This window comes from Alligator sinensis, unplaced genomic scaffold, assembly GCF_000455745.1.
Source record: "Alligator sinensis unplaced genomic scaffold, ASM45574v1 scaffold135_2, whole genome shotgun sequence".
In the NCBI taxonomy this organism is placed as follows: Eukaryota; Metazoa; Chordata; order Crocodylia; family Alligatoridae; genus Alligator; species Alligator sinensis.
In genome coordinates, this window is record NW_005842067.1 from 278,940 (window position 1) to 289,446 (window position 10,507).

Below are 10,507 nucleotides of genomic sequence, written 5' to 3' on the forward strand. Positions count from 1 at the left end.
TAGCTAGATGTTTCTGCTAAAGTGATCAGCAGCTAAGTAGTTAATGAAGTTGGTATTTATATTGGCATTTAAGTATCCCAAGTAACCCTACTCAGTATTATCATTTTAGACTGTGCAGACTCAGGCGGTCAATATTGCATCTGTTTCTTCTGTCACATGTTCAAGGTTTTCATCACAACAGACAGAAAAAGGAAACATTTTTTTAGAAAGTATGAATGTTTAATTACCGGACAATCCATTTGACAGATATATTCAATTAAGATAGTAGGTACTGATTAAAATGCTTTTCTACCAGTTTCAATAAATGAAAAACGAACCCATTATTAGACTTAAAAGGTATGCCTTATGTTTTATTACAACCTAGAGGTGAGTCAGTTTTTAAGTCTCAAAAATCAGGGCTCTATGTGCTAAAGGGAGCTTCTAAATGGCTAGATACTACAACATCCCTTGTTTAATAATTAGAGCTCATAAATAGATTAACTTGGACAGTCTCAAAAAATTATTTCCTTGGTCAGGGTAAACTTGGGAAAAGAGCATTATGTCACTCACATACAGTGAAAAAATTTAATCCTGCACTAGGATCTATACTCTGAAGTAACTATTTCCATAATTTACACCGATACTGCAAATGCATTTGTCCCATGAAATGAGACATCTCTGTAATTTCATTCCAATATTTGCGCAAAGAAATGCATATAATTTTTTTAAATGGATCATCTAAATAGCGCATACAGGTCCTTTTGGAGTTTTCTGGAGCTTCAGTTTCAAGCTTGACCTGCCGCCCCAGTGTATTGCTATTCATGCAGGTCACCTAGATAGAATTGATCAAATTATTTATTATGAATAACATTTTGTCCTTCCTTCAATCCTTACCACTTTTGTAATGTTCTTGTAAGCATTCACTGAACAGTTTATGTGAACAAACTTCAGCCTATACATGCTGAAATTTCTTTTGATTTGCTGTTCCTCATTTGTGCTTTATAATCAGTCACCTAAGCAACAAGGTCCATGGACAGTCTTAAAATACAGATTGGTCTTATGCATCAGGAAGAACTATATATTAACTGTCATGCAGCAATCATGCGGTAAGTCAGAGCCACACACAAGTCATTTTGCAGAGGACAAGTACATAGCCTGGTTGAAATGAAAATTATGCAGCTGGGGTACATTTACTGAGCCCAGTTCTGTGCACACTGAAATGTTAGAATTGCTTGGTTCATTAGAAATATAAAGTCAATCTTGCTGTATCTGCCAGTCTCTCTAGAATTTCCTTGCCTTCTGAGAGTATTAATCTGGCAAGCAGTTAAGTGTCCCGCAGCACTGCTAGGTGACTTATCTAAAGACTGATATGCAGATTTTTTTTTTTTACATATCTGAAACTTCTGTTGGACTCCTAACCTCTCATAAAAGTGGCTAAGCCCATGAGAAGAAGCCTAATCATCATTATGCCTGACTAATCTCAGAGGCTGACGTTCCCTCTCAAGAACAGATATTGTGATTTTTTGGTATAAGGGGGATTACTCTGCAAAATGAAATTTCTCCTAAATTCCCTCTTCAATAAAACACTCAGAGCTATCTTATTCTGGAAAATCTTTATAGCTATGACATAAGATTGTAGAAATCCTAGGCTATGAATATATACTTTTTTCCCCTAGAAAGGGATAAGACTGTCAAAGATGGGTACTTGTTGTTGCTACTTTGTGAGTTATAGTTGCTGTTAGATTTCAGTAATGTTGGGTTACGAATGCAAAAACTGAAAAACCTATGATCAGCCAGCACTGAAAGATGAAGAAAAAAGCTGCTGAACTTGCTTTCCTAGCTGACTGACAAACACCCAATGTCTGAGAATCTCTTGAGGACAAAATTTATTTTCCAACCTAAGGAAAATAGTGAAGGACAAAAAACAAAATTAACCACCAGAAAGGGATCTGGGTGAACTGCTTTTCTAGTCCAGACCTGCACTTTAATGGAGTGTTTTGTACACACAATTTTCGTGAAGGAAATAAGTAATTCATTCTTCATCTGGACCCTCAAATTATGGTACTAAAACAGGGGTGGGCAATTATTGGAGCTGGAGGGCTCCTTAATGAGTTAGTGAGTTGTGAGGGCCACAAGGGTAGTGTAGCCCTACCCCTTAACAGGTGCCCTGCCCCCTGGTCACCATCTTGGGGACAAAAGTCCTGCCCCTAACCTTTGCCACTTGAAGTCCCTCCTCTTACCACCAGAAGTACTTCTTTTGGGAAGGGGTTTTGCCATCTTGGAACTGGAAAAAAACCCAAATTACAGTATATACTAAAAATCAAACATTTGCAATAACATTTTAATTTGGATCAAAAATATTTTTTGAAATAAATTTGTGTACATTTGCATCGTGATTATAGAGGTGATTGCAAATGAAGGTTTACTCTTGTATATTGTGGGGGGCGTGGGTGTGGGGTTTGTGGGGGGCTGTGGGTAGATGTGTGTGGATGTGGGTAGATCTGGGATGTGGGGGAGGGTATGGGTATATGTGCAGATGTGTGTGTGGGGTTTGAGGGCAGTGTTATGTATGGGATTTGTGGGGGCTGTGTGGGTGCCTGTGTATGTGGGGTGGGGGTGTGGAAGTGGGGGTGTGCATGGGGTGGTTTGTGAGAGATGTGTTTGTGGGTATGGGGTGTGTGGGAGCATTGTGGGGTGTGTGGAGGGAGAGAGCGGCTGGAGGGGTGAGGGGTTGTGGGGGGGTGTCCTCCCTTACAAACATGCCCCGCCTTTTGCACTCAGCCTCTGCTGCCAGTGGCAGCAGCAAGGTGCGCAGTCCCAGGTAGCCCCTGGACTGCCCATGGCTGGGCTGCCAGCTGCATTGCATAGGGCTCACATACCCAAGCCCCGCAGGATGAAGTCAGCAGTGCAGATCATGGGGCTCAGCTGGGGCAGCAGAAAGAGGGGTGGAGCCAACTTGGCTCCATAGCGCAGAACTCCCTGCCATTCCCTATGACATGTGCATAGCAGCAAGTGGGGCTGGACCACTAGCTTCATTGTACGGGACTCCCCCAGAGGCACATAGGTTGGGCAGATTCATAGATGCTAGGGTCAGAAGGGACCTCAACAGATCATTGAGTCTGACCCCCTGCCTAGACAGGAAAGAGCACTAGGGTCAGACAACCCCAGCCAGATGCCTGTCCAGCCTTCTCTTAAAGACCCCCAAGGTAGGGGAGAGCACCACCTCCCTTGGAAGCCCCTTCCAAATTTTGGCCACCCTTACCGTTGAACAAGTTTTTCATGATATCCAGCCTAAATCTGCTCTCTGTCATTTTGTGACCATTGTTCCTTGTTACCCCAAGAGGCGCCCTGGTGAACAGAGCATCTCCGATCCCTTGCTGTGTCCCCCTAATGAATTTTTAGGCAGCCACAAGATCACTTCTCAGCCTTCTTTTGAGAAGGCTGAAGAGGTCCAGGTCCCTCAGTCTTTCCTCATAGGGCTTGTGCTGTAAGCCCCTAACCATATGAGTGGCCCTCCTCTGGACCCTCTCGAGTCTATCAACTTCCATCTTGAAGTACAGCACCCAAAACCGGATGAAGTTTTGGACTTCAAAAAAGCAAATTTCAACAGGCTCAGGGCAATAGTATGGGAAGCACTGCAGGATCAAGGACCGAAGGTCAAAGGAGTGCATGAAGAGTGGTCGTTCCTCAAGGGCATGATCCTCAAAAAACAAAAGAAGTCTATTCCCATGCAGAGGAAAGGTAGCAGAAGAGCTGGTAAGCCCTCTTGGCTTAAGAGGGATATCATGGTCCTCTTGAAAAAGAAGAGAGCAGCATACAAACGATGGAAGCTTGGGACAGTCCCCAAGGAGGACTATACAACAACAGCCTGCACTTGTAGGGAGTGGATTAGAAAGGCTAAGTCAGTGACTGAATTTAAACTAGCCCCATAATTTAGTATCATCTGCAAACTCAGACAGAGTACACTTCACACCCACATCCAAGTTACTGATGAAGATATTGAAGAGTACAGGTCCAAGGACTGAACTCTGCAGGACCCCACTACCCACATCCTTCTAGGTCGATACCAACCCGTCTATCACCACTCTCTGGGTGCGACCGCTAAGCCAGTTTGCCACCCACAGGACTGTGTAAACATCTATGTCACAGCCTCTTATTTTATTTATGAGAATGGGATGAGATACTGTATTGAAGGCCTTGCTAAAGTCCAAGAAAGCAACATCCACCTCTACTCCTGTGTCTGAGCACTTTGTGACCCTGTCATAAAACAAAACCAAATTGGTCAGGCATGATTTACCTGCTACCTGCAGAGAACCCAGGAACTGCATGCAAGCCCTATGCAATAGAGCCAGGCAAATCCTGTGGCCCTGCTGGCCTGGGCTTCAAGCTCCTGCCTCCCACCCTTGGTCCCTGCTGGCCCTGGCCTTGGGGCACCGGCGCAGGCCCCATGCTCCCGCCTAGCTGCTATTTTGCTCCCACTCACCTGCTGCTGCCGCCGCCTTTCCCATGCTGTTTCCCTGCCTTCCCACCACCACCACCAATCTCCCCTTCCAGCCTCCCCTCCCTCTGCCCACAAGCTGCCACCTCCACTCCCCACCCTGCTGCTGCCACTGCCACCACTTCCACTGCCCACCGCTGCTTCCCTACCTGCAGGGCTGGGGTCAGGGATGTCCCACAGGTGAGGGTGGGAGTGCAGCACATGCTGCCCCCACAGGAGTGAGTGGAGCTCAGCCCCACATGAGTACAGCTTTCAAAGCTCTTTACAAAGGAAAGCAAATATCACTATACAGGGAGGGAAACTGAGGCATATGTTTTGAAATGGCATGGACAATGTCTCTGGTTAGCCTGGAAGAAGACACCAGAATAGAATCCAGATCTCCTGAGTCTCAGTCCAGTGCTCTGTTCACTAGATATATGAAGCAAACTTCATGTGACTTTTTCAGACTTTCTTGATAGTACAGCTTGGGTGCTAATGTATGGTGATGTGGAATGATGTGAACAGAACTTAGAAGTGAGACCATACTAACTCCAGTTTTCCATTAAAGCAATGTTAGACCATCCTGGGAAAGAAGTCATTTTGAAGTTGGACACAGTTAACCATGGAACACACAGTTCAAAATCAGATGATTTTGCCCTTTTCCAGTGCTCTTTAATTTAGGTGCAGTTTTCACCATGATTAAAAAGCTAGCTGCGAAATGAAAGAAGTGGAAGCTTTCCAAAGATTTACAACAGTTAATGCCTGTAGTATATCAAAACCTTATGAATTGAAGAGGCTTGTCATTCAGAGATGGTAGTGTAACAAGTCAAGGTTAGCAATATACTAAAATAAATGTAAGGTCAAAGCACAGACTGTCTAACATAGTGTCTGACTGTTCAGAGTTTAGTATAATGAGACCTTGATCCTGACTGAAGCTGTTTGTTATTATTTCTATTATTCTGAATTCTAACATTTCCATGACCCTGTTCTATTGTTACTAGACCTGTCTTTTTCCCCTATTCTCCAGATGAAATTTGAATTAATTCAGTGATGATTCTCTCCGTTCTGTCCCCTTGTTCTGTACCAAAAGGACTCTCCAGTTGACAACAACTGTGTAAATATTTGGAATGACATATCTCTTGATACCTACATGCCTTGACCCATATTCAGGCTGGCGTATACACATATGACTTTATTGCAACTTGCACCTGGTTGGTCTTCTCCTCTGAAGATTTGATAAATGTTATGGTGTACTTTGTGCCCCAAGGACATAGCCCTGCACTGAAGGGCAGAGTTGCAAGAGGAAACCTTGACTTAGCTAGCAACAACAGTAGCATAGGCAGCAATAAGTTCTTCTCTCACAGGTTGGTTTGATGAACCAACAAGCCTATAATGAGTGATAGACATTAGGGCTGTGCAATGTTTCAGTCCCTGATTTGATTCGGTGGCTGAATCTCCAAATTTGAACCGAATCATGAGACCCTTTAATCTCTCCGAATCGAATTGGAACCCTTCAAATCGATTTGGAGAGATTCGAACATAGAGACAGCTTTAAATGTTTTTTTCTACATACCTCAAGGTACCAGGCAGCTCATGAATGCTGCAATGATGGGGTGGATGAAGCATCCCACAGGAGCACAGGGGGCTTCCCAGCGTGCTTGGCAATAGACCTGGAAGTGGACCAGAAGCATTTCTGGTCCACTTCTGGGTCTGCCAGGGAGCGTGTGGAGGGCCCCTCCAAACTCCCCCTGGCTCGGCGACTGGTGCCTCCTGTGTCTGGGGGGCACCTGGGGTCCCCCCGCAGCCGATCACCAAGCTGGGGAGGCCCCAGTATGCTCCATGGTGGACCCAGAAGTGGACCAGAAGTACTTCTGGGTTTATGGCCAAGCATGCAGGGGGCCCTGCCACGCTCCTGTGGGATGCTCCATCCACCCCAGCATCACAGCATTCACAAGCCACGCTGGTACCTTGACGTATGTAGAAAAACATTTAAAGCTATGTCTATGGCTGAAACACTGATTCTCCGAATCAGCATCGAATATTCAGATTTGGATTCGGCTGAATCAAATAAGGGACAGCAATCTGAATCAACTAATTGAATTGCCATCCCCGATGCAGGCTGAATCCAAATCGAATATGGCCCATTTTGCACAGCCCTAATAGGCATAGCATGGAGTTACCTGGACCTAGAATTTGTGTGGGGGATGAATTAAAATCAAAGAAACAGAGCTAGGGGGAAGCTCAGGAGGTCTTCTAGTTTAACCCCTTGTCAAGGCAGGATTATTCCCATTTAAACTATTCTGGACAAGTGTTTGTCTAACTTCCCTTTTAAACTTCCAAAAATGGAGAGTCCACAAATTTCTTAGGTAATCTGTCTCTATGGTTAACCATCATTATAATTAGAAAAGTATTCCTGGGGCACTTGTACACGTAATGGGGGTTTAGTCCACAGGATTTCATTCTATGCCCCCAAAATTGAAAGAATGGGTTTTTAATTGAAACCCACCGTTTCAATTGTTCTGTCACATTATGGTGAAGGGCCCAATCCTTTCTTCTTTTTTTTTCTTTTGTCAGAGCCAGAAACTGAGGGGGTGAGCTGCTGGTGAGCTGAGTGGCCCCTGAGTTTTGGGGGGGCCCAGTACTTCTCTGTGTGGTAGCAGCACCCCCTGGGCCCACCCAGGCGGGCTCCTAGTGGGCTGGGTGCTGCTCCAGCTTGGAGGCAGCACCCGGCCCAATCCCACTCTTCCCCAACCCAGAGCTGGGGCAGTATTCAGCCTGCTAGCAGCCTGCCCAGCTGGTCCCATGGGGTGCTGCCACCATAGAGGGAAGGACAAGGACGCCACCCTCATATCTCAGGGCCACTTGGCCTACTAGCAGCTCATCCTCTGGCCACGGGGGAGCGGGGCGGGTCAGAATCCAAAAAAAAAAAAGGATCATGCCCCTCACCACTTCTGCCTTCAGCCAGTGCCTACAGCTAGCAGGATGCTTCAGGCCACCCTGGAGCAGGCTGGATTGCCCCCGGGGAGCACAGAAAGGCAGCAGGAGGGTATCTGGGTTTGCTGGTGGCAGGGACGGTGCACAGGGTGCAGGGCCACCCAGACGGTTTCTGCCCCAGCTCAGAGACACCTGATCCAATGCTTCCCTGAACCCTCCCAGGCTTCCAGAACCCTGTGCACAGTCCTGGCCACCAGCACACCCAGCTTGACCCTGAAGCAGCATAGGAAGACAGCTGGAAGAGCCGTCCCTAGGGGTGTGTGGGGCCCCAGGCATATGGGGCCCAGTGTGGGGAGCTGGTAGGCAGAAGAAGAAAAAAAAATTGGGGGGAGCTGAACTTTTGTATGCACATGTGCCCCCCTCCCCAAGGAAAGGGCCACAGTGGGGAACGGCATTTCCCGGTGCCACCCTGGCCCCAGCTGGCTCCTGGCCCTGGCCACCTCCCTGCCCCAGCCCCAGCTGCACACCACCTGGGGGTGGCCAGAGCCAGGGGCCAGATTGGAGCCAGGCTTGGCTACAACACCAGGCCAGAGGGCTCCTTGCCTCCCTGCTGCTGCTGCTTCAAAAGTAGCGGGCACTGCCATGTGTGTCCCACTGCTGGGTGGGCCAGGCAGCGAGGCACATGGCACCACGTCACTTTCAAAGGAGCAGTGGTGAGGCAAAGAGGTGTGGAGCAGAGTGCAGCTCACAGCTGCAGCCTGTTTGCCCTGTGCAAAGATCAGGGGGCCCCGTGGCCCGCACACCCCCTTTGCTGCCCAGCACCGTGCCTCTGGAGCAGTGCAAACTCATTTAAAACCCCCAGAACTCTTGCACATGTCCAGTGTGATGCCACTAAGCCACATAAAGTGTCTTTTTTGTCATTTGAACATGGTAAAGGCATCACATGTACAAGTGTACCTAATGTCCAACCTAAATTCCCCTTGTTGTAATTTAAGACCATTGTTTGTTTTCCTGTCCCCCACAGATAATGGTAATTCTGTAGGGTGCATCCCTACCCTGCTTTCAGTCTGTCACTCATTGCTTTACAACCACCCTTCAGGAATTTGAAGACTGTTATCAAATCCCCACCCCCACCCCCCAAGTCTTCCCTTCTCCAGACTAAATAATCCCAGTTATTCCAACCCTTCCTTGTAAACATTTCTAGATCTCTAATATTTTTTGTTGCTCCCCACTGCACTCTTTCTAATATGCCTGTGTGTATCATGAAGGACAGTGCCTAAAACAGGACATACAGTTTTCCAGGTGAGGCCTCATCAGTAATGAATAGTAGGGCTGTACGATGCTTCGGTCCCTGATTCAATTTAGCAGAGATTTGGCCCAATTCAGTGGCCAAATCTCCAAATCCAAATTGAATCAGAGGACCTTTAATCTCTCCAAATCGAATCAGAACCCTCCAAATTGATTTGGAACGATTCGGTGATTCGGACATAGACACAGCTTTAAATGATTTTTCCATGTACTTCTAGGTAGCAGGCGGCTTGTGAGTGCTGAGATGGTGGGGCACATGGAGTGTCCCACAGGAGCTCGGGGAGGCTCCCCAGCATGCTCGGCAGCAGACCCAGAAGTGGACCAAAAGCACTTCCGGTCCACTTCCATTCTGCCAGGGAGTGTGCTGGGGGCCCCCCTGGCTCAGTGACTGGTGCCTCCTGGGTCTGGGGGGAGGAACCCAGAGTCCCCCTGTGGCCAATCACTGAGCCAGGGGAGCATAGGGAAGCCTCCCTGCTCACTCTCCGGCGGACCCAGAAGTTGACCGGAAGTACTTACAACCCACTTTCAGGTTTACCGCCAAGCACGTGGAGGGTCCCACCACACTCCTGTGGGATGCTCCATCCAGCCCAGGATCTCAGTGGTCACAAGCCACACTGGTACCTTGAGATATGAAGAAAAAACATTTCAAGCTGTGTCTATATCCAAATCACTGATTCTCCGAATCAGCATCAAATCTTTAGATGTGGATTCGGTCAAATTAAATCAGGGACAGTGATCAGAATCAACTAATCAAATCACTGTCCCTGATTCAGGCCAAATCCAAATTGAATAGGGCTCGATTAGGCCCCACTTCATGCACCCCTAATGGATAGAGCAGAAGAATCACTTCGTCTGACTTGCAAGTAACACTTTTGTATGCTATTGACCATTTCTGCAGCAAAAGCACACTATTTCATATGTGCAAGGTGCTGGTTTCTTTTAAGGGCCTAGCAGTAGTTTTAGCAAATTAAGAGCTGATATTATGAGGAATGCTTCAAGCACAAGGCTTAAGAGGCCACAAGGGGCTATGTCTTATGCATAGATTACGTGTTAGTAATGTCTGCTCCTAGCAGGCTAACAAATGCTAACAAAAAAGACACAAAAATTGTAAGAAGGAAAGTTATAACAATGGTCAAGGATCCAGGTGGAGAGAGTGCATGTTGCAGAAGTAACGAGTTTGGAGGAAGCATCAAGAAATATGTCTGTGGGCACCTGGTTAGGATTTGAAGTGCAGTTGCAGCATCTCTGTAAATAGTTCTCTTTGTGAAGAACCAAATGAAACTACTGCTGGCATGCTGCTACTCAAGATGCAGTATTTAGCAGTAGCATGGGGTGGGTTAGCAGGGCCCCAGTCCTGGGGGCCAATTTAGAGGAGCACCAGAACAGTTGTCCTCAATAAGCCCATGTCACCACAACAACGATCTGTGTTTGGGTAGCTCATGCCATGACAGCAGCAGTAACCCACCCCACCACAGCAGTTGTAGCAGCCACCGCATGAAGAGGTGAACACTTGGCATCCCAGTCCTGCTCTCTGAGGCTAGCCCCCCTAGCCAATAGGGCGGCGAGAAGCTTCAGGTGCTGATTTGATTCAGAGATTTGGCCTGATTCGGTGATGAATCTCCGAATCCAAAATGAATCAGGGGACCAATTAAAAGGTCCGAATCAATTCAAAGCTATCTGAATTGATTTGGAAAATATTCAGAGAGCTTTGGTGATTCAGGTAGTCCCTGCTCGCTGAAGCAGGGAGATGGACCCAGACTCCATGGTGGTAAATAAGGGGCAGGGGAGGGGACCATGGGAGGGACCCCT